The following is a 25712-nucleotide window of genomic DNA, read 5'->3' as shown; positions in this document are numbered from 1 at the left end:
ATTCATAATAAAAGGAATATGATAGTACGAAAACATAACGAAAGGGGAGAAAATAGGAAAAAGCTACATAAGAAAAGATGAAGGAAATTATTTTGGAACACAAATAAAGATTTAGTCATTAATCAGGAAATAAAACATGTTAACATGAAAGAATAACTATATAACACTATTTAAAGAGAATACTATGGTATGCGTTTCATTATCAAAATGTCTCAAAGTATGTTAGAAAAAATGTAAATTTAGTATTCGCAGTCATTTTTAAGTGGGCTGCTTGGATTGTAGAACAACGGGAATTTATCATTAAATGGGGACATCGATTTCAAATCTCTTATATCGATACAATGTTTTGATTTTTCCACTATACTAATTGTACCACTCAGAAGAGTGACTTCCTTATTATGAAGCCGACAAGAAAGATAACAACGTGCAACACATATTCGGTTTTGATTTAGATATATACATAGAATATAAATAATTTAACTATATATTTTCTTTTTCAAGGGCTATTTCATGTATTAAAAATGAGACTTAAATTGTGGTCACGTCAGCTTAAACACCTTTATCAAAATCACCTTCCTTGGCTATTTCACTTTGGAATATATTTCCGAGCAATGAAATGACTCATAAGTAGAAGCCTTGTGTCTGTATATGCTTTAAGTTGTCTGTGGAGATTTATGTCAAATTAATATATGCGGTAGGAAAATCCATTACATTTTTCATTAATGTTAACGAGCATGGAAATTGTACTCCATTATCGCCTTTTAGCTAGAGTCGAAGTCCTTTACAGCTGAACAATCATTCTCCTCTGATATATTATATTAGCAGGCATTCATATACATCTGATAAATCTCCTCTGAGAAATTGTATTAGGAAGCAAGCTTCGGGTTATTCTGAAATCTATATAATTTTATTGAAACAAATATGTCCGGATACAGCTAGGCTTATTTGTAAACGTGTATGGATACTGTTATGTATGTTTAATTCGCATTTTTTGTTTGTTAGTTTGGAAATTTCTAATGTAAATTGTTATGTTCGATTTGTCCTTGTCCAAAATCAAATTCCTCTTCTACTTGATCTAAGTCATTGATTTGTTGTGTCTATTAGTTCACTTGGGCTGGAATGTATTTATTCAAGTGATTCATCTCTGGAAGCACAAAGTGCCTATCAAAACTAACATGCTTGGAAATAGAGACTTGAATCTGTACTAAAATTTCAAATAAGGATTTAATTCTTGGATTGTATCGTTGTGATCTAACAAAAGAATAACATCATGTTTAGGCTTAAATAATATCGAATGTCAATATGTGTGGATACAGCATAATTAGCCTTCGATGCCAATATGTCTGCATACAACATAATTAGGCTTAAATAATATCGAATGTCAATATGTGTGGATACAGCATAATTAACCTTCGATGCAAATGTGTCTGCATACAGCATAATTAGGTTTAAATAATATCGAATGTCAATATGTCTGGATACAGCATAACTAACCTTCGATGTCAATGTGTCTGCATACAGCATAATTAGGCTTAAATGATATCGAATGTCAATATTTATAGGTTACTGCATTTGTACGGGAAAATATGAATGAGTTTTTCGGATGTAATATGCAATAACTTGGGAGTGCAGTATATCCATCCGACAAAACGAGTTCATATTTTCCCCATACAAATGCAGTAACGTTTTTATTATATGCTCAATTTCTTATTTTACCTAATGCTTAATTATATAAACAAAATACACTACAAGAAACAAAGTAAATGAATGTATGCCGTATTTCAAACTAAATACATACGCGCAGATTCATCATTACACAACAACAACATTATTACTGCACACATAACTCCGTCCAGATAAATTTGAACTTAGTCTCGGGCTAGACATAAGTTTCGAAAGAAAATGGCTTTTTTGTCTACTTAAAACTGAAATTTGGAGTCATATTGTGATTGAATACGCATTGCAACAATTTATACATTTGATCTGGAATAAATAGATTTTGGTATTTTTGTCGATTCTACGAAATTTTGTGATTATGGACTGGATTTATATATGACAATTCCACATGAAACACATCGGATTGAAGAATCGAGGGAGAAGCGTGTTGACATCTGCAAATGTGTTTCTATTTCTGTCACTGAATGTTTGAAATCATAATGTGGGAAAAATATGTAGTCTTATCAAATAGACGCTATAGAATATAATGCTTATTTCATTTTGGGTGCAGTAAGGAGGATGTAATTGCACTTATATTCGAAATTACAGTACAATTGCAATGTGTAATCAAGATTGAGAATCTATGACATGGCTCATGTAATTCGGATTTGCAGAGCTAAGAAAGTACATTTTGAGGAAATTCAGGATGAAAAACTATAAGTATATATTTTTTTGCCAGTCTTATTACCAGCAAAAGAAGACAGTTTATGCCTTGTCACTTGTATATTATTTGCAAGGACCCATTTTGGCGTCTACTGTATAGCTAGCCTAAATCAGAAACATTGTATCAAAATAGTTAACGCGGAATGTGCCAAATCATCTGGTATGTGGCGTCCACGAAACATTTGCTTTACTTCATTCAGAAACAAATTTCATCAACCAAAACGTAAAGCGTCTACTACGCGAGTGTACATTATTTGTTTACAATAAAAAGTGTTGGCGTCGGCGTCCATTGTTTGTTTACAATAGAAAGTAGTTTCTTTATGCACGTGAATGCAATATGAAGGTGTGCAGTATCGTAAAATACTGAACGATTCTGACAATGTAAAATTAACTGAGAAAAGAAATGATCATATAATAATTCTGGATACAGCATAATTAAGCTTAAATAATATCGAATCTCAATATTTTTGGATACAGCAAAATTAGCTTTAGATGTCAATGTGTCTTCCTACAGCAAATGTAACCTTAGATGTCAGTGTGTCTAGACATAGCAAGCATACTCTTAGGTAAAAAAAAACATCAATGTGTTTCAGACAACTGAGATCCAGTACAAGTCGCAAATGGAGGCAACGTAATCTTGAAAGCATTAAGGAAGACAAACATCTCTTCCACATCTTTCTAATATCTAAGCTTATTTTAGCTAAACCGATCTATATCTTAACTGAAACTGCAAACGATCACTGATTTCATTTTATTATGAGAGATGGGGATTAATGTCAGGAACGTTCAGCATCCTAGTGCATGATAACATGTCTAAAGTTTTGGACCTTTTGATGTTTAGACGATATCAAATTGCCCACGAGAGTTCTTTAAGAAAGGGATAACATACTTAACAATGAAAACTCTGATATGACAGCAATACACAGTTATTAGCAATATCTCCGAGACACGCTGCACGGCTGCATTTCTATTCCTATCATCATACTTTACTGAGATTTGTGCCCACAACCGATATCACCCATTCCACCCATTCATTCCTGCAACGTTATCGCAGGGATTGGCAACATCAAAGCACCAATTTATATCAGTTAAGTGAAGAACGAATCACTTGCCTTAAACGTTAAAACCACCTAAAGCTCAATGGCTGGGAAATTACATTATTATATGCAAATTTTTCTCCGTTAACTTTACAGTGACAGAAATGTGCAGTATCTTACGAAACTGAACACCTTTATACTGCACAACACGTGCTATAAAAAATGTAGAATGGCTTAGGAACTACTTTGTAAACAAATCATGTACACTCATATAGTAGACGCTTTAGGTATTTGTTTATTAGATTTGTTTGTGGATGAACGAAAGAAGCTGTTTCATCCACTTAAAGGTAGAGCTGATAAAGTTAACGATGATAAAGAGTTAATTTTGTTATAAATGAAACTTTCAAACAAGCAAACGAATGAGCATGATATTCGCAATGTCAACAAACGTGAGAGACGCAGTAACTGAAAATACCATTACGATAATTTAAACTGTTATACAGCAGAAATATTTGCATCTTTTTGCGAATAAATTGGTTCAGACTACGAATAGAGCTATATAGGGTCTAAAAATAGCACAAAAATCATATTGAGGCCAATGGTTATCGCATATCTAACAGAGACGTACCATTTTACAAGGCAGTAAAACACATTTGAGGGGGAAAATGCATCCATAGGTTTTGATAGGAAACTAAGAGCGTAAGAGTCAATAAGCCAAGACGACGAAAAAATATTATTTTCGTTGACTAAATGGACTGTCACACAACAGGTGGTCTGCAATTTTCCCCGTTCAACTATTTTGATACAATGCTAGGCTAGCGATATAAGACATACATTGCGTGATACAGGTCATGGCTGGGGTCTCTCCAGCAGCGGTCATGCAAGTGACAGTGCGTAAATATATATCTTCTTTAGCTGGTAATAAGAATGTTGACAAATATGTTTACATTTATGCATCTTTAATTTTATCAAAATCTACTTCTTAATTAGTTGTGCAACTCTGAATGACACGACCTATCTCATGGAAAACCTGAAACACACCGAAATTCTACTGTAAATTTGACCTCATTTCCAAATGAAATCAAATTAACCTTTAACTGCACTGAATTTGACCAAATAAATCAAGTCCTTCATAAGCAGAAAAGGAGAAATGAGTTGGATCAACCAAGAAACAAAATCCATCCTTTCCAATCCAACTGCAAAAGTTTTCTTTCAATGCGCATTCATTCAAATGTCACTATCAGTCTCAAGTTTAAGTAGACCAAAACGAGAAACTTTTTAAACAATTGTCGCGCTACGAAGTTCAAGGGTCGCTGGGCTGCGCTATATGCGCATTAATATTGTTACTTAGTACTGACAACTCTACAGTTGTATTTATTTTGAAATAAAGCATTATTTAAATTACTATCTTTTCATAATGTATTCCTTTATATTATTAAGTCTTAAGTTGGAAAACGAAATGAGTATATAAGGTTATCGCATTTGTACGGGAAAATATAAACTCGTTTTTTTTCTTCAGATTATTTCTGTACTCTCAAAGACTGTGCATTATTACTCAGAAAAGCACTTGTTCGTATTTTCTCATACAAATGCACAGTAACCAAATTACATGTCATGCCTAGTGCTGCTTTAGCCAGGATATATATTTTATGACAAAGAAACCACTATCTATCTAGGTCACAATTATATATATATATATATATATATATATATATATATATATATATATATATATATATATATATATATATATATATATATATATATATATATATATATATATATATATATATATATATATATATATATTATTGTGACCTAGAGAGATACCATAAGTCATGTCATAGTGATACCATAGTCATGCCATAATGATGCCATTGTAATACCATGGCGATGCCATAGTGATGCCAGTCGTGCCATAGTGATACACAGTGATACCATAGTCATGTCATAGTGATACCATAACCATGCCATAGTTATGCCATAGTAATACCATATTCATGCCATAGTGATGCCATAGTTATGCATAGTGATACCATAGCAATGCCATAGTTATTCCATAGCCATGCCATATTTGTACCATAGTGATACTATAGTCATGCCATAGTGATACCATAGTCATGCCATAGTGATACAATAGTCACGCCATAATGTTACCATAGTCACGCCACAGTGATACCACAAGTCATTCCATAGTGATACCACAGTCATGCCATAATGATGCCCTTGCAATACCATAACGATGCCATAGTGATGCCAGTCGTGTCATATTGATACCGTAAGTCATGCCATAGTGATACATCGTGATACCATAGTCATGTCATAGTGATGCCATAACCATGTCATGCATAGTGATACCATAGTCACAACATATTGATACCATATTCATGCCATAGTGATGCCATAGTTATGCCATAGTGATACCATAGCAATGCCATAGTTATGCCATAGCCATGCCATAGTTATGCCATAGTGATAAAATAGTCATGTCATAATGTTACCATAGTCACGCCATAGTGATATCATAGTCACGCCATAGTGATACCATAGTCATGCCATATTGATACCATAGTCATGCCATACTGTTACTATAGTCACGCCATAGTGATACCATAGTCACGCCATAGCGATACCATAGTCATGCCATATTGATACCATAGTCATGATGCCATAGTGATACCATAGTCATGCCATAGTGATACCATAGTCATGCCATAGTGATACCATAGTCCTGCCATAGTGATACCATAGTCATGCCATAATGACGCTTAGTCATGCCCATATTTATATGTATTACATACAAGGCAACGATAAACAAAACAAGTGAGACAAAAATATGTTAATCATGCCTGTTTGTATATATTTAGCTTGAAATGGACATGCTTATTTGTCCATATTCAAGTTCACATTTACATACATATTTGTCTATACTGAATTTCAGATGGACGGACTGCATGTCTATACACAGCTACAAATGGACATGCCCATATGTCTATATTGAATTTTAGATGGGAGACTGTATGTCTATACTGAGCATGGGCATGCCTATATGTCTATATTGAATTTCAGATGGCAGACTGCATGTCTGTACACAGCTATAAATGGACAGGCCTATATGTCTATATTGAATTTTAGATGGGAGACTGTATGTCTATACTGAGCTACAAATGGACATGCATATTTGTCTATATTGAATTTCAGATGGCAGACTGCATGTCTATACACAGGTACGAATGGACATGCATATATGTCTATACTGCATTTCAGATGGCAGACTGCATGTCTATACACAGTTACAAATGGTGATGCATATAGGTCTATATTGAATTTAAGATGGCAGACTGCATGTCTATACACAGGTACGAATGGACATGCATATATGTCTATACTGCATTTCAGATGGCAGACTGCATGTCTATACACAGTTACAAATGGTGATGCATATATGTCTATATTGAATTTAAGATGGCAGACTGCATGTCTATACTGAGCTACAAATGGTCATGTCTATATTCAACTTCAGATACATTGTATGACTATTTTCACAATGTTGAGCTCCTGCTAAAGCATACCGTTAATTTCCTTTTTTGACTTGGCCTTCTTGATTTGGTCAAAACTGATACGTAAACTAGTGTTTATAACAAGTGAAGGTAGTGGTTTTCTTGTGTCATACGATGATGTTTAATTTATACCAACTAGAGTAAATTAAAGAACAGGTATAATCATGATGTCATGTGACTAGTTGTCGTTAACAGTAGCGTACTAACGGAGCGCCAGAAGTCTTGGCGCTCAAAAACAGCAGTGAATGATAGAACTTGACACCAAGAAAAGCCACCAAATGGCATTAAATTGCAATACAATATTTGGTAGCCAGGACTACACACCGGCCCCAGCCGGGGAGCAATCCGCGCTTCCGCAAACTCCCAAGCTGGTGGGAGTGATACTAGTCCCCTCCCAAAAACATTCCCCGGCTTCGGCCCTTCCGATCTCGTATTCTGGCCCTTAGAGCAATATTTTTGTGTCTCGAGATGTTTTGTTTATTTGTTTGGATAGAAGTATACTTACACGGCTTATTGTCTTATTTTAGCTGTTTTTATCAGTAAGTTACTTGCCCCGAATGGTTTCTAGAAATAACTAGATATACAATGGCAAGGAAAAGGGAAATTTGGAATGGGGATTTTACTGGTACAGAAAATGAAAAGTACATTGTTTTCTTGTCTCTTTTATACTTAGATATGTTTCTGAGATACCGCCATCATTTTCATTTGTAGGTGATGCCAATGACCTTGAGGAAAGATTGATTTGACTCAATCGTAGTTATATACTGTACTACTACTACTGTTACAGCTACTACTACTACTTTTAGTATTACTACTATTAATAATACTACTACTGCTACTACTACCAAAACTACTACTACTACTACTACTACTACTACTAATAATAATAATAATATAATTATTAATAATAATAATTTTTTTCCAAAGTATATGATCACTTGAAGTCTTAAAGATTCTAAGAAGGACTGGTATTTTTTTAGTAGTTACCTTCAGTCTTTCCTCACATGTACATAGTCTCAGAACATGATTTTCGCTGTGTCACAAATTGGTGTTCCTTTGATGACGATATCCTTTTCTCTCTCTCTCTCTCTCTCTCTCTCTCTTGAGCATTTAACAAAGTTTCTCCTTAATTACAGACTTAATGTTCCTAGTAATTAATTGTCTACTTACCTGATCCATCGACCTTTTGGATAAGGTGGTATAATTCTTTCGCATGCCCTAGACATGAAATTCGCTTGTAGAATGTTTCTTGCCATGTTATAGAGATTGTAATTTTGTACTCAATAGTTTAGGATTTGATTTTTAAAGTTTTAGATTTGATTTTAAAACTAAAGACAATATTATTTTATTTTATTGAACAATTGAGAATATAAGGTGATGTGCACGCAACATATCCTTGGTTTACATGGAAGCCAGGAGAGCTGAAGAATGAATACAAGTATACTTTTCAATTTGATAAGTCAGACTAATTTAATACGACTTGAAGGACTAATACGACTATTCTGAAAGCCTTTTGAAGATGTGATAAAGGAATGACTGTATTACGGTAGTGGCAAAGGGATGACTGTATCACGGACATGATAAAAGAGGGACTGCATTACGGACATGATAAAGGAGTGACTACATTACGGACATGATAAAGGAGTGACTGAACTACTGTCTTGGCAAAGGAATGACTGCATTACGAACATGATAAAGGAGTGACTGAACTACTGTCACTGCAAAGGAATGATTGCATTACGGACATGATAGAGGAGTGACTGCATTACGGTCGTGGCAAAGTAATGACCGCATTACGGACATGGCAAAGGAATGGCTGCATTATGATATGATAATGGAGTGATTGCATTACGGTCGTGGCAAAGGAATGTCTGCATTGCGGACATGATAAAGGGGTGACTGCAGTACTGACATGACAAGGGAGTGACTGCAGTACTGACATGTCAAGGGAGTGACTGCTGTATTGACATGACAAGAGAGTGACTGCGTTATGGACATGATGAAGTAGTGACTGCAATACTGGCGTGGTAAAGGAATGACTGAAGTACCGACATTGCAAAGGAAATACTGCATTACTGACATGGTAAAGGAATTATAGCAAAAATTTACTTTGAGACTAACATATCACTAACTCGATCGAGTTTAGTTTATAATACTCTCTTATATTTTCTTGAGGATGGTGACATTTTTACGTCCATCAAAAATATAGTGTTAACGAGCACAGTTAAAAAACGGAAAAAAGATTCCTCATCTAACTACCGTATGGTAAGAAAGCTAAGGTGACTATGTAAACAAAATATTTCTAATTAGTTGTTTATTTTGAGTATACAAAGTTTGCCCTGGTACCACTTAAATGATGATCTATTTTGCACAGAATAATCAGAGGTAAGTACATTTAGCACAAAGAGAGCTGACCCCAATACAAATCAATCTATTATTATTCCAATTTCGTAAAACTCTATCTGAGCAGTCTCATTCACAACTTTTGCCACCGTAGTATATTTCACCTAAAATAACATTTGTTACACACACATAATATACAACCTATATAGTTGTCGGGGGGTGGGGTTGTCTTCTGAGGTCGATCATTACCCGTCGACCACGGCGTTATGTCTCGGATAGAGTAAATAATTAAAAGAAAATATGACATTAATGGGTGGAATAATCAGAGACCTGAGAAGAGATAAAGAATAGAACAACACAAGCCAAGCTATGCAGAATATAACAATTCAATCAATTGTATAAACACAATGAAACTGAACATGACATTTAAATGATACATTTTCTGTTACAAATGAAATTACCGTATTCACAGAAAATGCAATTAGCCGTTCTGTTTATATCGGTATGACAAATGTCACCGTGGAATCCAATGAAGAATCAAACTCAATTGCCCAGCATGTCTGCATAACCTAGTTTCTTACCTGTTCTTCATAATTCAACGTTGCTGTCTCTCTCTCTCTCTCTCTCTCTCTCTCTCTCTCTCTCTCTCTCTCTCCTCTTTGTTTTACCAACCTCCTGGCTCTAGCGTGCGACCTTTTCCCACTGTGCAATACAGCGTGGAGCTATTTTTCCCTTTGTGTCTTTCCGAGCCTTTTCTCTGTCTCTTCTCTGGTTTCGGGTCTCACAAATTTCCAGACCCCTTTGTCACTTAAGCTGTTTATTTAACGAGAAGAGTACTTCCTACTGATGTCGGAGGTAAATTCTGGCTTACCTCAGAAACTTAGACTGGCTGATTTTGTGAAAGAATATCTGAGAAGCCTGAATTCAGTCTGGGAACACCCACACCCCATATTTAGCTTAACAAATCAGGATGAATTTCTTCTACCGCCAAATTTTTTAATCATTCCCATCTAAGTCAGAATAATCATCTCTATCCCGCCTTTATTAATAACTATTCTGGAAAATATAATTTTACGACACCTCTTTCAAATAGCCCAAGATTTCCTAATTTTTTTCTGATTTGTCTTAGCTCTTGTCATTTACCGCTTCATGACTTACACCGACGTATTCAAATTCAATTCATGCACCAAACAGAACAGATTCCAGCTCTCGTAGTCAACGATTTATTGCGAGCCCAGCCCATATATCAAACTTAATGGTTACGTGTTACTCTGACCACGAGGGGCCCCGAGTGGCCGAGTGGTCTAAAGCGCTCGCCGTTACGGATCACTGCCATCTCACCTCTGGCTGCGTGGGTTCGAGTCTAGGATTTGGCCAATGTGGGTATGTGAGAAAGCTTGCCAGTAGCTTCTCGTGGGTCGGTGGTTCTTTCCGGGGTTTTCCCGGGTTCTTCCTCCACCATTAATACTGGCCGCCATGCATAGCCTATCGTGTGCTGAGAAATGGCGTTAAATCCCACAACAACAACAACAACTACTCTGACCACGACATAATGCACTGCGAACTTATCTCTACACAATTTTGCCCTTTTGCGTACATTCTGAACGAGTTGACTACCTTCCCTTCTTCATTATATTTATACATAAATAGCTTGTCTGAATAAAAGCGGTTCTTATGATGAGTTTTAATTCTAATATGTGTTATGTTATTTAAATAAAAAGTTTATTCGTTTTAATTTAATATGTTATTTTATTACATCACATGCAGTTGTAATGTGACATTGTTTACTGGACTTGACCTTGTCCAGAATTGAGTAAATGAAACATTGCAACTTGTTGCTGACCTTATTCCAAAATCAGTGACAGTTTAAGTAAATATCTTTTTTTTTATCTTTCTCAGAGTAAGAATCATTAAGTTGAGTCAAGGTCATACCTGGATGACGTGATAAGTGTCATGTGCCAATTGGTAACAAACTTCTCTTTTTTTCCAGAATAGTGAACTTTTGACCCTCATCCGGGTACTTTTTTGCGTCTTAATTAGTCATGTAACTTATGCTTTGATAAAAGATTAGTCAGTCGTGTTCTAACACCAAGCACCTTAAGTTGTGTTATGTTGTGACCCGTTTGGGATGAATTTTTATTTTCTTCAAATTATTTAAATCAAGCGATTATTTACCCTGAAAATACAAAAGTGCTTTGATATAATACTTGAACAAAGACATTCACTGGAATTTATAATGAATTCAAAACTGTAATAATATTTTCTGTGATTCAACAAGAGATTGTTGACACGTCTACACTTCGTGGGTTATTAAAGACGTCATCGTCTTCAATTTCGGGTTTCATCGGGACTCGAACTCAGTTTCATTCAGGACCTTTTTATTACTAGGACTTCTATTTTTAAATTTTGGATTACAATTTGGATTTAATTCGCAATACCGTAAGTTCTTTTTTTCTCATTTTCCAGTTTGTGTTCTAGGGAAATACATTACTTGTTAAATTTTACAAAGCTTGTTGTTTTCACTCTTTTCTGTTTACTTATTTTAAGAGCATAGACTCGTAACATATGGTAATTTAAAAAAAAACATATCCTCCACAAATGAATGTTGCCGAATTAATTTAATGATTAATTAATTTTCATTATTTTGTAATTAAGTTTTTCCTTAGCTTCCATCAATTTGCTGCTGGATTTTTACTGTGTGATGGTCATGTTAAATCAATTTGTCAACTGCGTAATGCATATTTTCAGTTAAAATATGTTATTTTGAGAACTGTATTGATTATAATAAAACATCTTTATTGTTCTCGTGCCTTGACTATGTATGATACATTTATTTTCTCATACACCAATAAGCATCAAACGTGCTTTGATTGACTTGAAATTTACAGACAGTATAAATGAACATTTTAAAAGAGGAATGACTTATTTCGTGATATGAAGAAAGCATTAGAAACTTTCGTGATATCTTAATCTGAGCGTGAACTACTACAACACAAATATAAAATATTTCCAATTTAACATTATGCTTTAAGAATATGGGAAACCAAAGGCACTATTAGTAGATGGGACTAAGGGCACTCGTATTCGGGACTCTGACAAATGGATCTTTTTTGGATTGGAAATAAGTCAACACTGAGCTGCCTACAAACAGAAATAAACACTGCAAGGAAATATTTGGCCAAGATATTTGACTCTTTGCCAGTTAAAAAGGAAGCCTTCCAAATGATTATGAAATATCAACATTCTGACTTTGCTAGAGTAATGGGTTCATGTATCTTAAGAGCAATGTAATTTAGTTTTGTTTGACATTGTAGAAAGATCATCGACCGAAGCAAGTCAATGCGGGACTTGTTGAAGGTTAGTCATTACACAATAGGAATAAAAACAGCTACTTCCCATGGATACATCATTTGTTACATTTTCGAACATTCTGTTTTGTGCAACGTCATAGCAAAAGCTCGGTCTGGATACAATACAAACATATATAGACAACTTCATAGCAAAAGCTCGATCTGGACACATTAGATACATATATAGACAACGTCATAGCAAAAGCTCGGTCTGGATACATTAGATACATATATAGACAACGTCATAGCAAAAGCTCGGTCTGGATACATTAGATACATATATAGACAACGTCATAGCAAAAGCTCGGTCTGGATACATTAGATACATATATAGACATCGTCATAGCAAAAGCTCGGTCTGGATACATTAGATACATATATAGACAACTTCATAGCAAAAGCTCGGTCTGGATACATTAGATACATATATAGACAACGTCATAGCAAAAGCTCGGTCTGGATACATTAGATACATATATAGACAACGTCATAGCAAAAGCTCGGTCTGGATACATTAGATACATATATAGACAACGTCATAGCAAAAGCTCGGTCTGGATACATTAGATACATATATAGACAACGTCATAGCAAAAGCTCGGTCTGGATACATTAGATACATATATAGACAACTTCATAGCAAAAGCTCTATCTGGACACATTAGATACATATATAGACAACGTCATAGCAAAAGCTCGGTCTGGATACATTAGATACATATATAGACAACTTCATAGCAAAAGCTCGGTCTGGATACATTAGATACATATATAGACAACGTCATAGCAAAAGCTCGGTCTGGATACATTAGATACATATATAGACAACTTCATAGCAAAAGCTCGATCTGGACACATTAGATAGATATATAGACAACTTCCATAAAATATAATTTTGTCAGTCAATGGTTTGCCATTTCTAGTTAATTCGGCATTTTTGGTTCCGTAGGGCTACATTTATTTGTAGAATAATTGTATTGATCCCTGAAGTCGTATCAAATTATCATGACTAATAAAGTTTCGAGGAAACTTTTGTTTCTTATTTATCTCAACGTGCAGCTTTCGATTTTTTTTAAGTAAACCGCCTTCTGCTGTTACCATTAGCTCAATAACCAATTCATAATGTCCTTTATGGGGAAATACAAATTCTTAAGTTCTGAGTACGAAAATAACTTGAGTACGAAAATAACTATCTCATTGCTTTGGCAGGAAATGTTCTAATTACATGTTTGATATATGTGACATTTGAAGGTTAATATCGCTTTGTCTCAAAGGTTTCTGGATCAGGTAACTGAATGGAAGAAAATAAATTACCAGAACAATGCATCAGTGATTAAAGGGAAACCATGTCGAGTAATCAATAGAAACAATCGTCATCAAAGGTATGATATTTATGATCCCATATAATTAAATTTTTGAGACCAGAAACATTCTTGGAATGATTAACGATAATTACAGGTTAAGTGATGTGCTGTTCCTAAATCGCTATAAATTTGGGTCAATGTGTTTTTAAACTCAAATTTTTCAAAACGTTCACCTCTTTTGGAAATAATTTTATTATTATTATTATTATTATTATTATTATTATTATTATTATCTTGTGGACATTATGGTTCAATTAAAATTGCATTATTAGCAGGTTTATGTTGTCGATTCAACCTATCTCAGTAATAACAGTGACAAAGACAACAATGTTTGTTGAATTTTACTAAACTTGATGGTTTTCGCTCGTTTCTGTTATTTTTAAGACCATCGAGTTGTAAGAATAGAAATCCAAATGTAGGCATTGTTTCAGGTATAGGAATCCAAATATGGGTCTTGTTTTATGTACATGACCCCAAAAGTAGTGTATGGGAACGTTATACGGACAATGGGAAAATACATTACAAGACCCCCCTGGGACGATATACGGACAAGACTTTTCAGATCACCTTGCGACGATATACGGACATTGGGAATTTAACATATAGAATCTATGCTGGGGTTTGGACCGAGACAAGGAAATCCCATTCATGGGGCTACACTAAGTGTATCCCCACGAGGCTTGCCGGGGGAGGGGGGAGACACATAATGTAACATTGCGACTGGGACTTCCTTGTCTCGGTCCACACCCAACCTAGATTCTTTTTCTCACCCAATAATTTCGTTTAAAGTAAAAACGAACTTCTCACTTGTGCTATATAGTTCACGCGCCAATGTTTACCTTCGGTGCATTGATACAAATATGTTAATGAGGACTGTGGCATGTCCGTGTCATCCGAAGTACACAGCTTGTATGCGTGAGCCAAACAAAAAAAAAAAAACAAAACATAAAACGTTGCAAAGTATTGAGGTATTACCACATTTAATGTACGGATGTTATATGAAATTAACAATAAATAGTTAATATTTATTACAAAAAAAAAATGTTTCATTTTCATCAGTTCCAATTTAGAAAATTATATTGTAAATAATGAAACGATACTGAGCCCACACCTCTGTTCTAGTGTATAAGCTATTATTATAACGAAACGTTACATGTAGCACGAGTGTTCGTGCTTGGGTTATTCACGGGTAATTAGTGATCTGTGTCACTATCGTATATAACTCTTTTTTCTTTGGAGGAGGTGAAACTGTTTGTGACATACTTGTGTTGTCTTTAATATTGATTGTAAAATTAACCCCGTGTATAAAAGACCGTCCAAATACGGACTCTAGCAGATAACCATGTGCCAAACTTTCAAGTTCAAGGATTCTTTGAAAATTTATTTTTCTGTCTTGGAAATATGGCACGTGCTACAGTGAAATCTGCTTATGGATTAATGTGTTGATGGATAAATGATTCCTTCTGGCTGGTAAGTGTATTATTTGTCATTAAATATTGTAGGTATATTTTTTATTCAACTGGGGCACAGTGGAGATGCTTAACAAAATTAGAATAAAGCATGTTTGACATAACACATTTTCTGGCTGTTACTAAGTTTTCTGTAGTTGTTACGAGAGGTGGTAGGCTATGAAGTGTATAGGTCAATAATCCATAAGCATGGATCAGTGTTTTATATCATAGTTCATTTCACACATCATTGAGAATTTTATCATATCTGTAGCACTCATTTTTCAGGTCAGCGTTATTAAATGTAGCTAACAGTATATAATTTATTTCACACGAAGTATTTAAAACTTGTTACGTAGCTTTAGCAACATTTAATGATGCTGACCTGAAAATGTATTGCGCTAGACCTGCATATAGGATAAAATTGATAATGATGTGTGGAGCGAACTAGCATAATACTAAAAAAATGCTCGACATCGTATGCGTGCGTGTCTTTGTCTCTCGAAATGTATTTTTTAAATTTTTATGGTGTGTTCTCAAAGATGGATTTACCTTAAGTTACTATGTTTTTATTGCATATTTGTTGTTGTTGTTGTCTGATTTTAGAACAACTACGTCAGGCACAGCAGAAGACAACAAGGGTTTCTTTTTTTAAAAGCAGTTCTGAGAGCGTGGACACCTTGACTGACACGACTGGACTGAGATGACTAGACTGACATAAGAAAAGTAAGGTTAGCAAAACAGCTATATTTCTCTGTCGCATGGGTGAGAAATAGGGTATATTGGGACTGTATACGGACAAGGGAAAGTGAGGTTGTTGTATAGGGACAATAGAAGAAAAAAACTAGTGAGGTGACGTCACGGTACTGAAGATTGGTAACAATGTTGCAAGGGGCTGACCTCAATCGGGACCAAAGAGAGGGATAAAAACATAGAACGCTCGGCAGGACATAGACATATATAACACATACAACATACAACATACAGACATAGATGGATGAACATTAATCTATCACACAAACAATTATACAACCGACTTTAAAAAAATTAGGCAAGTAAGCAAATCAGTTCGAGGCATATGAGTGTCCCTGAAAATGGCCTTTTGGTTTCTTCTTGTTTGTCTTCTAATCTTTTTTTTCTCCACCAACTTCTTATTTTCTGTCCTACAGTCTTCTTCTTTTTTCCTTCTCCTCTTTCTCCTTCTCTTGTTTCTTCTCCTCCTCCTCTTTTTTCTTTTTTCGTTCTCTCCTTCTTGTTCTGTTTTCTCATTCCAATCTCTCATCATTATTCTGTATTCTTCGTCTCCTTTATTTGTTTCAGCAGCTCTATCAATATTTCCTTCGTCTTCTTTACATAGTTTATATTCATCTTGCTTCTGTGAATGGTATAGACACAATACTCCACTTTCATGACGAATTCCTCCACTATCCCAAGGTCGTCTATAGCCTCTTGCAATATCTTATAATGCCAATCTGATTTGAAGCCATCTTGTTTGATTTTCCCATGTATAATGGCGCGAATGACGGACATTTGTCTTTTTATGTCATTTTATGCTTAAATTAAAGTGGCGTGCTTACATAAGTACATGTACCACTGGTTTATGACTGCACCGCAGCCTGATAATTGTTTCTTGGGGAAGGAAACAGAGCATCATCCACCAGGCTTTTATGCCCTCAAAGAGTGCTAATAATTCTAGCCGTCACCTGTCGAAACATAATGTTTCATGCAAGCTGAGTGGTAGGCTGACACTAGCGAGAATAGACCTAGCACGCACTCATGTCTAATGTGTATTTTATTTACTATTTGTTTTGTTGACTTAGAATGGTACCTACACTCACTCAGTTAAAGATTTGGAACATTTACCTCATATATTATTTACTATCCACACAAACGTACGTTAACTCATACAAAACCCAACACATACTATTCACACACGGGAAGAGGAAAACAAAAATACAGTATATAATATCCATACATGGGAACAAGAAAAAAAACTATTATATACTCTCCACAAAAAAAACCCAAAATACTATCCACACAAGGGAAGAGGAAAAAAACACAATATCTACTATCCACACAAACTTACGCAAAAGCTTACAAACCCAACATATGCTCTCACAAAACCCAATATCTACTATCCACACATGGGAAGGAGAAAAAACACAATATCTACTGTCCACACAAACGTATGTGAACGCTTACAAACCCCAAAATATAATATCTACACAAAGGTACGCGCACTCATACAAACGCACACTCTACTGTCCACACAAACATACGCGAGCGCATACACACACACACACACACACACACACACACACACACACACACACACACAATCACATCAGGTGAGGCAGGATAATGTCTTTATAATCACACTACTCCACATTCAGACTAACTGGCAACTTGAATAGTCTCTTTTCTAGAGTATCGGGGTACAATGGTGGCTCCAATCTTGCTCCCAATTCACAGTTGTGGTTGGGAGCGCGGGGTGGAGGGGTTGACTGTTTTCACTCTCCCCAGTCATCACTTTGAGGAATAGTGAAAACGTTCCTCCTTCTCCTGTTCTGCACACGTGGATGCTGCCTCCTTACATCATGCGTATGTTGAGGCTCCTGCTCTTGCCTCTCAAATTCTTGGTTTCTGTTCTCTATTTGTGGGACCACGGGTCTCTTTGCTGGTTGTGGCTCTGGTGTTTGTTTCTATGGGGATGTTCTCACAGTCGGCTTGACTTCACAGCTCAGTCCTGGCATCAGATGAGGCAGGATAATGTCTTTCTTTTCCTTCTCCTCTTCTTCCTTTTGCTTCTCCTCCTCTTCCTCAATCTTGGCACTTTCCTGGATTGCCTCCATGGTCAGCTCATCTAGGAGGCGCCTGGCATAATCCAGGTGCATATGAAGCTCGAATAACTTGCTGATTCTACTCATCTTGAATATTAACGAGCGAGCGCTGAGTAGCCAGACTGACGAATGCTTTAGCTTCATATTTGTCAAGCGCGGATGTGAAGGAAAACATCCCCTGTTACCAAAACTTACAAGGCCAGTATTATCAACCAAAAACAAACATGGAACGCGTAAGTAAGGCGGTTGGAGTCGAGATGCATATAAAGGAATTGTCTACTCTTACAAGTTGACATGTCGTAGTTTGGTAACCTCTTGTATGGAACTCTTTTGAGTAATTTGAACACTGGTTCATGGTAAAGCTAACAGAGGGCAAGACGTCATTTGGATGCACATCAATGATTAGGATATACGACCATATGAAAGGCTAATGGATGCCGAATGTTACGGATTATGAATCTATTTAAATAGTATGTTCTGATCTGTTTTACCTAGCAATCATTTTAGATTTAAAGCCAAGGTGTGGAATTTCCCCTCCGTTATGCTATGGCGATTGCAGTAACATAAACAACAATGTATCGTGAGAACGATCCGATGCTTCGATGTCTGAAAAAATATCAGTCATGGTACAAGGAGATGGAAGAACGACATGTACGATTATAGCCACCATTCCAAGACACTAAGAACTTATAATATTAAGGTATATTAAACTGTAAAAAACTATGTGCCAATCCAGGTAAAAATGTGTAACACAAATGCATACATTCATCATGAAACCTATACAGCCACAGAGTTGATACTTTCTTTGCGATTTTTATTTTACTGAGTCTTAAATATATCCTATGGTAAATAATGTGCTATTGCCAAAAAGATAGAAGAAAAAAATCTAATGTTTGCACAGGTGACGTTCGATATAATGTAAAAAACCAACTTATCTCTATTCCTAATATATAAAATACCTCTTAATTAATACAATAATGAAATACAAAGAGGATATCTACGTTTTAGGAGTACATATAAGGAAATATTTCACGGGTGAAGCTGAAATGCTGTATTGTCACGAGTGGCTAAGCCATGAGTGACTATGCAAGAAGTTTCCCTTTCACGAGTGAAATATTTTGTATGTGCTCACCCCCCTCCAAAAAAGAACAAATAACGTACATTCTCGTTTTCTTAATATATTTTAAGGCAATATCTTTCATTTGCATTGATTTATTTTTCCGTTCAGAGTCAATGTGATTAATAGCTGCATCGATAAAAAGAATTTCCAAATATTACAATATTGTGTATTTTGTCAAATTAATGAAAGTTTTCATGCCAAAATGAGCAGATATTCATTTTCGGGGGGGGGGGGGGTGCACAGAGTTGCCGAGTGGTCTAAATCTAAAGCGCTCACCGTTACGGATCACTTCAATCTCACCGCTGTGTGCGTGGGTAGTAGTTAATGGGGGCAACCTAGCTTCAATGGAAAGCCTAAAGGTCGTAAGCAGCTCTAGCCTCAAACGTTTTTGAAAGGTCGTGAGCAACTCTAGCCTCAAGGGTTTTAGAAAGGTTGTGGGCAAACTGGCGTCAGTGGGAATTTAACATGGAGAATATTGGGCATGTATATGGACAAGGGAATGGATAGTAGTGATAGGGGACGATATAGGGACAATGGGACTTATCAATAAAATAACCCCTGTGACGATATACGGACAAGATTCTTTAGAGACAATAGGACTCATCATTAAAATACCCCCTGGGACGATATAGGTACAATGGGACTTACCATTAAAATATACCCTGGGACGATATAGGGACAAGATATATAGGGACAGTGGGAATTGAACATGGGGAATTGTAACATGGGTGGCACTAAAGTGGGACAAGGGAAAGTTTAACATGGGTTCGGACTGTATAAGAAAAAGAGAAATTGAACATTTGGAATGTATAGCGACAGTATATTTGGACTGTCTAGGGACTACGGGTATTGAACATGGGACTATCTAGGGACAAGGTGACCTGAAACATGGATTGGCCTTTCTAGGAACAATGGGGAAATTGTATAGGGCCTGTCTAGGGACAAGGATGGTAAAGGGCCAACACAACAGAGACGGAGACAGACATATACTAATACAAGATTTATATATAAAGCATTACCTAGACCTGAAATTATATTGGCGGTGTTCATAAATTTGCATAATTGTAATGATTTTGTTTGTAGAGGTTTTAAACAGGAACTTAACACAATTTCAGGCTATAAATAGATAGTGGGGTTTTCCAAAGGAATTTCCCACAAGTTATAGCTATAAATAGATAGTGGGTTTTTCATAGTAATTTCAACAGGTTAAAGCATAAATAGATTCATGGGGGCTTATCCACGATCGTCACACAAGTTGAGACTATAAATAGTTTCTAGGTTGATCCATTTTCGTCTAACCCAATGTAACCTAATGTTCGGAGATATGTTTAGTATCCATTAAATTCTGGGACAATTTTGTAATTTTAGCGTTACTTTTAGTCATATCCATTTTGGTGTTAGTCATTTTCTTGATTATTCACAATTTTTCCGTCACATTGCTACCATGTCTGCAGTGTGATAGCTTATAGTAATGTCTAGCACTGAGGCATCATGCCGCAGACATGTAGCATGATGTCCCACCCAGTCACATTATCCTGACACAATGCCGACCAGTCCTAACACTAACCTCTTAATGCTGAGTGCCAAGCGAAGCAAATGCTTTATGTATAAATCTCGGACTGGTATTAGTATATGTCCGTCTCTGTCTCTGTTGTGTTTGGCCCTCTACCATCATTGTCCCTAGTCAAGCCCTATACAATTTCCCCATTATTCCTAGATAGGCCCATCCCTGTTCAAGGTCCCCTTTTCCATAGATAGCCCCATGTTCGATTCCCCTTATCCATTGTCGCAATACTTTCCCAATGTTCAATTCCTATAGTCCTTATACATTCCCGACCTATATTAAATTTTCCCTTGTCCCGCTATAGTCCCACCCATGTTAAAATTCCCCATGTTCAATTCCCACTGTCCCTATACATCTTGTCCCTATATCGCACCAGGGTATATGTTAATGGTAAGTCCCATTGTCCCTAAAAAATCTTGTCCTTATATCGTCCCAGGGAGGGTGTTATAAAGATAAGTCCTATTGTACCTATAAATTCTTCTATCACTACTATCCATTCCCTTGTCTGTATACAGGCTCAATATTCTCCATGTTAAATTCCAATTGATGCCAGATTTGCCCACGACCTTACAAAAAATCCTTGAGGCTAGAGTTGTTCACGACCTTTCTGACTAGGATTGCAACTGAGGCTAGTGCGCCCCCATAACTACCATGGGATTGAGTGTCGGGCTCGGCAAATGTGGGTAAATGAGAAAGCTTGCCTTTAGCTTCTAGTGGGTCGGTGGTTCTTTCCGGAGTTATCCTCCACCATGTAGACTGGCCGCCATGTATAGCATATATATATATATATATATATATAATATATATATATATATATATATATATATATATATATATATATATATATATATATATATTCGGGGTTTTCCTTCAAAATGCATACCATTTTGTCGTTATGTGCAATTGTTATACGATAATGCATGGGCGACATAATATTGAATAGCAACAGATCATGTAAGTTCAGTCACTGACAATATAAGTTATTAATGTGGAAGACTAATTACAAGAAGTTAGCACTTGAGGCCTGCTGTTTGTTGTTTGAAGTTAATATTTAAGCAATCCTGGCGGCACCATTTCATTGTTTACATACATGCATAATAGAAAGCAAACATCTTCGACACATTTTAAAATATATTTATTCTGATGGAGGGACAGACAGACAGAATGAAGGACAAAAGAAGAAAACATACAATAGGTCTAAATATGAAATACGGTTCTGAAGCACATATACAAGGGCAAGCTTTAATGTTTGCATGGTAATTCTTCAATGTCAATATTAAATGTAAAAATATCATAGGGTAATACTAAGCAAGTTCATTTTGTTTTAGGTCTGTTGTGTACGATGCTTTTTAACCTATCTACCAATGTTCATCTTGTCTTCTTTCTTCTTTTTTTCATACTTTCTGTAATTTTTCTTTTTAACGCGCTCTAGATGCATACAATTACAGCATTCCTGTCATTACGATAATTAATGGCGTCATTATAATAGTTTGATGATGCCAATTCATTGGGATAGGTTGGAAGCTTGATTACACCAAATGCGATCAGTTACGTGCATCCGTGATTCATTGTGATCGGTTGGAAGATTCACTACGCCAAATGCGATCCGTTGTATGCATTCAAACATCTATGATTTATTGTGATCGGTTGGAAGCTTGACTACACCAAATGCGATCAGTTATGTGCGTTCAAACATTTATGATTTATTGTAATCGCTTGGAAGCTTGACTACACCAAATGCGATCAGTTATGTGCGTTCAAACATTTATGATTTATTGCAATCGCTTGGAAGCTTGACTACACCAAATGCGATCAGTTATGTGCATTCAGACATTTACGATTTATTGTAATCGCATGGAAGCTAGACGACACCAAATGCGGTCAGTTGTGTGCGTTCAAACATTTATGATTTATTGTCATCGCTTGGAAGCTTGACTACACCAAATGCGATCAGTTATGTGCATTCAGACATTTATGATGTATTGTGATCGGTTGGAAGCTTGAGTACATCAAATATGATCAGATCGGCTTGGATAAATACATAATACTCTACCGATGTTTGCTTGCAGAAAGTGACAACAAAAAGCAAATAGTACAGAGGGGGTGGGGGTGGGGATGGAGTATAAAGCTAGTGCAGGCACAAACGAACAACCAATATGATAAACGTTTGTTCAGTACCATATAGTTCATAGGGAATTTTTTTCTTCATAATAGCTTTGTGTGGGTTCATCTGATATACTCTAGCCTCCAAGAAAGTATGATTTTCGAAATTAAACTCTGGAATGCAGCGTACCATAAAACTCTACGAGATTCAGAAGAAAAGTTGAACAGAATAAAAAATTACAAGCCTATGTCTTTGAAGTTTAAGTTCATTAATGACATGCAACCTAATCTAAGTTCACGGTTTACTTTTCCAGAACATTATTGTCTCTGTCAGTGTTTTTTTTTTTGTTGTTTTGTTAATTTGTAATCACATGCTGAAAGTCTTTAGTTCGAATCTACTTCTAATCATAAGGTCAAAAGTCTTTAGTTCGAATCTACTTCTAATCATAAGGTCAAAAAGTCTTTAGTTCGAATCTACTTCTAATCATAAGGTCAAAAAGTCTTTAGTTCGAATCTACTTCTAATCATAAAGTCAAAAAGTCTTTAGTTCGAATCTACTTCTAATCATGAGGTCAAAAAGTTTTTAGTTCGAATCTACTTCTAATTATAAGGTCAAAAATTAAAAACTATTAAAGTCAGAGCGTAGTGGTGAATATTGTGCTCAGCAAGTTTCCTGAATGCGTGGTCGTATTATTTAATTATGATTAGAAATTCTAAGGAGAACATTTAGAAAATGGTTGAATGGTCAGCTGGACAGCATTGTTTCTTTCCTTCCAATTTTAAACGTGCTCGTAATAAAAATGACTAAATTGATTTCATTCTCCTGTCTCAGTATTTCTGCAAGACAAACGATCTTTCGATACCAAACTTAATATGAAGCCGCTATCTTGTATTATATTAACATTATTATTTACAGGACTGTGACAAAAACCCTTTGCATCAAACGTCTGCATGATGGCATGGATTCAGACTACTCAACCTTTTCGTAGTATTGATTTAGGTTCAGTGAGCCTGACTTGACGTAATTTCGACGTGCGGACTTCAAGCAAAAAACGAAGTGATGACAGCAAACAATCAGATAGGACGCAAATGAAGTCATTACTATCACGATCACATTCTAATGTAATTACTGAAAAGTTGAATAATCAGACAGAAAAGATCCCGTTTCTCTGATGAGAGTATCTAATATTTGTGTCTTTATCAAGAAACAAACGTGTAAATTCATGCTGTTATAGTTTTAAAAGAATCTGCTTATGCAATCCGGCAAGCATTCTGTAGCGTGACGTCCATACCAGATGCAGGTTGATTTATGTTGTTTTAGTTATCGATGAAATTTTAAGTACCTTACGTATTTGATTAGCTGACATTTTAAAGGAATGACAGCACCAGATTCCTAAACCGTATTTTTAAAATAAAATTATATGAACATTTCCTTCTTCGTTTTTGTGATACGTTTTATTAAAATCAATTAAACCTTTGCATGGTTTTGTGTAAAATAAAGCTAGTAATTAACAAGGAGTGACCCTCAGTAAAAAGCTGGTCACGTTCGTGTATCCAGAAATTATTAACGTATTTCTGATTATTGATAGAGGCAATGTAAAAGACAACAACAGAAGTATTTAGGAAAGCTGTAGAACCGACACTCATATTGTAACTTCATATTCCATTTAATATAACAATATTATTATTTCTACATATCTCTAGCTGAGATCCAAAAATGGCACGAACTTTATAGCTCTGACTGAGGTCAAATACCGCAAAACCTTTGGAGATAAAGGCACACAATTTATAGCTGTGAATAAGTTAAAATATCGCAAAACTATTGATAATAATGCTACGAAAATTGTATCTCTGGACTGTTTATCCATTAACTATTCAAGCAAATTTGGAAAGCTTCAGCTTGACTGAAAACACGAGTTCTAACTATAGCGCCTGAGTTAACGTTTGACATCATTTTATGAAACAATTGTACATGAACTCCAGCCTAGAGTTATCGTTCGTGGCTGCAGCATCAATAACACAGATCACGACGCATTACAAATCGATATCCTAAATACGCTGTCTAATTCTCTAAAAATCGATCCAGCTGATTTCAATCCTATTTCATTATGCCACTTTTATCTTGTAAAACAGTTGCAAAGAGGACTTGGGGCATGAATTGAATTTTAATTAATTAGAGTCCGTTCGATTACATGTTCGAGGGGCCCCGAGTGGCCGAGTGGTCTAAAGCGCTCTCCGTTACGGATCACTGCCATCTCACCTCTGTCTGCGTCGGTTCGAGTCTCGAATTCAGTCAATGTGGGTATGTGAGAAAGCTTGCCAGTAGCTTCTCGTGGGTCGGTGGTTCTTCCTCGGGTTTTCCCCGGGTTCTTCCTCCATCATTAATACTGGCTGCCATGTATAGCCTATCGTGTGCTGAAAAATGGCGTTAAACCCCACAAGAACAAATACATGTCCGTCTGATACGTTGGTGTAAGTCATCAAGCGGTAAATGACAAGAGCTAAGACAAATCAGAGATTATTTAGAAAGACTTGGGCCATTTGAAACAGGTGTCATAAAATAAGAGAGAGAGAGAGAGAGAGAGAGAGAGAGAGAGAGAGAGA

The 25712-nt window shown here is 35.9% G+C and overlaps 1 protein-coding gene across 1 annotated transcript in view; it reads left to right on the top strand.

The window, feature by feature from the left end:
* The window catches only part of LOC149792281 (arrestin domain-containing protein 17-like), a 200646-nt gene extending 176183 nt beyond the window's left edge, over positions 1 to 24463 (top strand). The window contains exon 8 of the mRNA XM_089970835.1: positions 24025 to 24463. The gene's annotated coding sequence lies outside the window, so the exon portion shown is untranslated. The remainder of the gene's footprint in view (positions 1 to 24024) is intronic.
* The last annotated feature ends 1249 nt before the right edge of the window (positions 24464 to 25712 follow it).

This window comes from Sinohyriopsis cumingii, chromosome 9 (genome assembly GCF_028554795.1).
Source record: "Sinohyriopsis cumingii isolate HCF-2022 chromosome 9, ASM2855479v2, whole genome shotgun sequence".
Lineage (NCBI taxonomy): Eukaryota > Metazoa > Mollusca > Bivalvia > Unionida > Unionidae > Sinohyriopsis > Sinohyriopsis cumingii.
The sequence above is the reverse complement of the archived record's forward strand: the minus strand, read 5'-3'. Positions and strand labels throughout refer to the sequence as shown.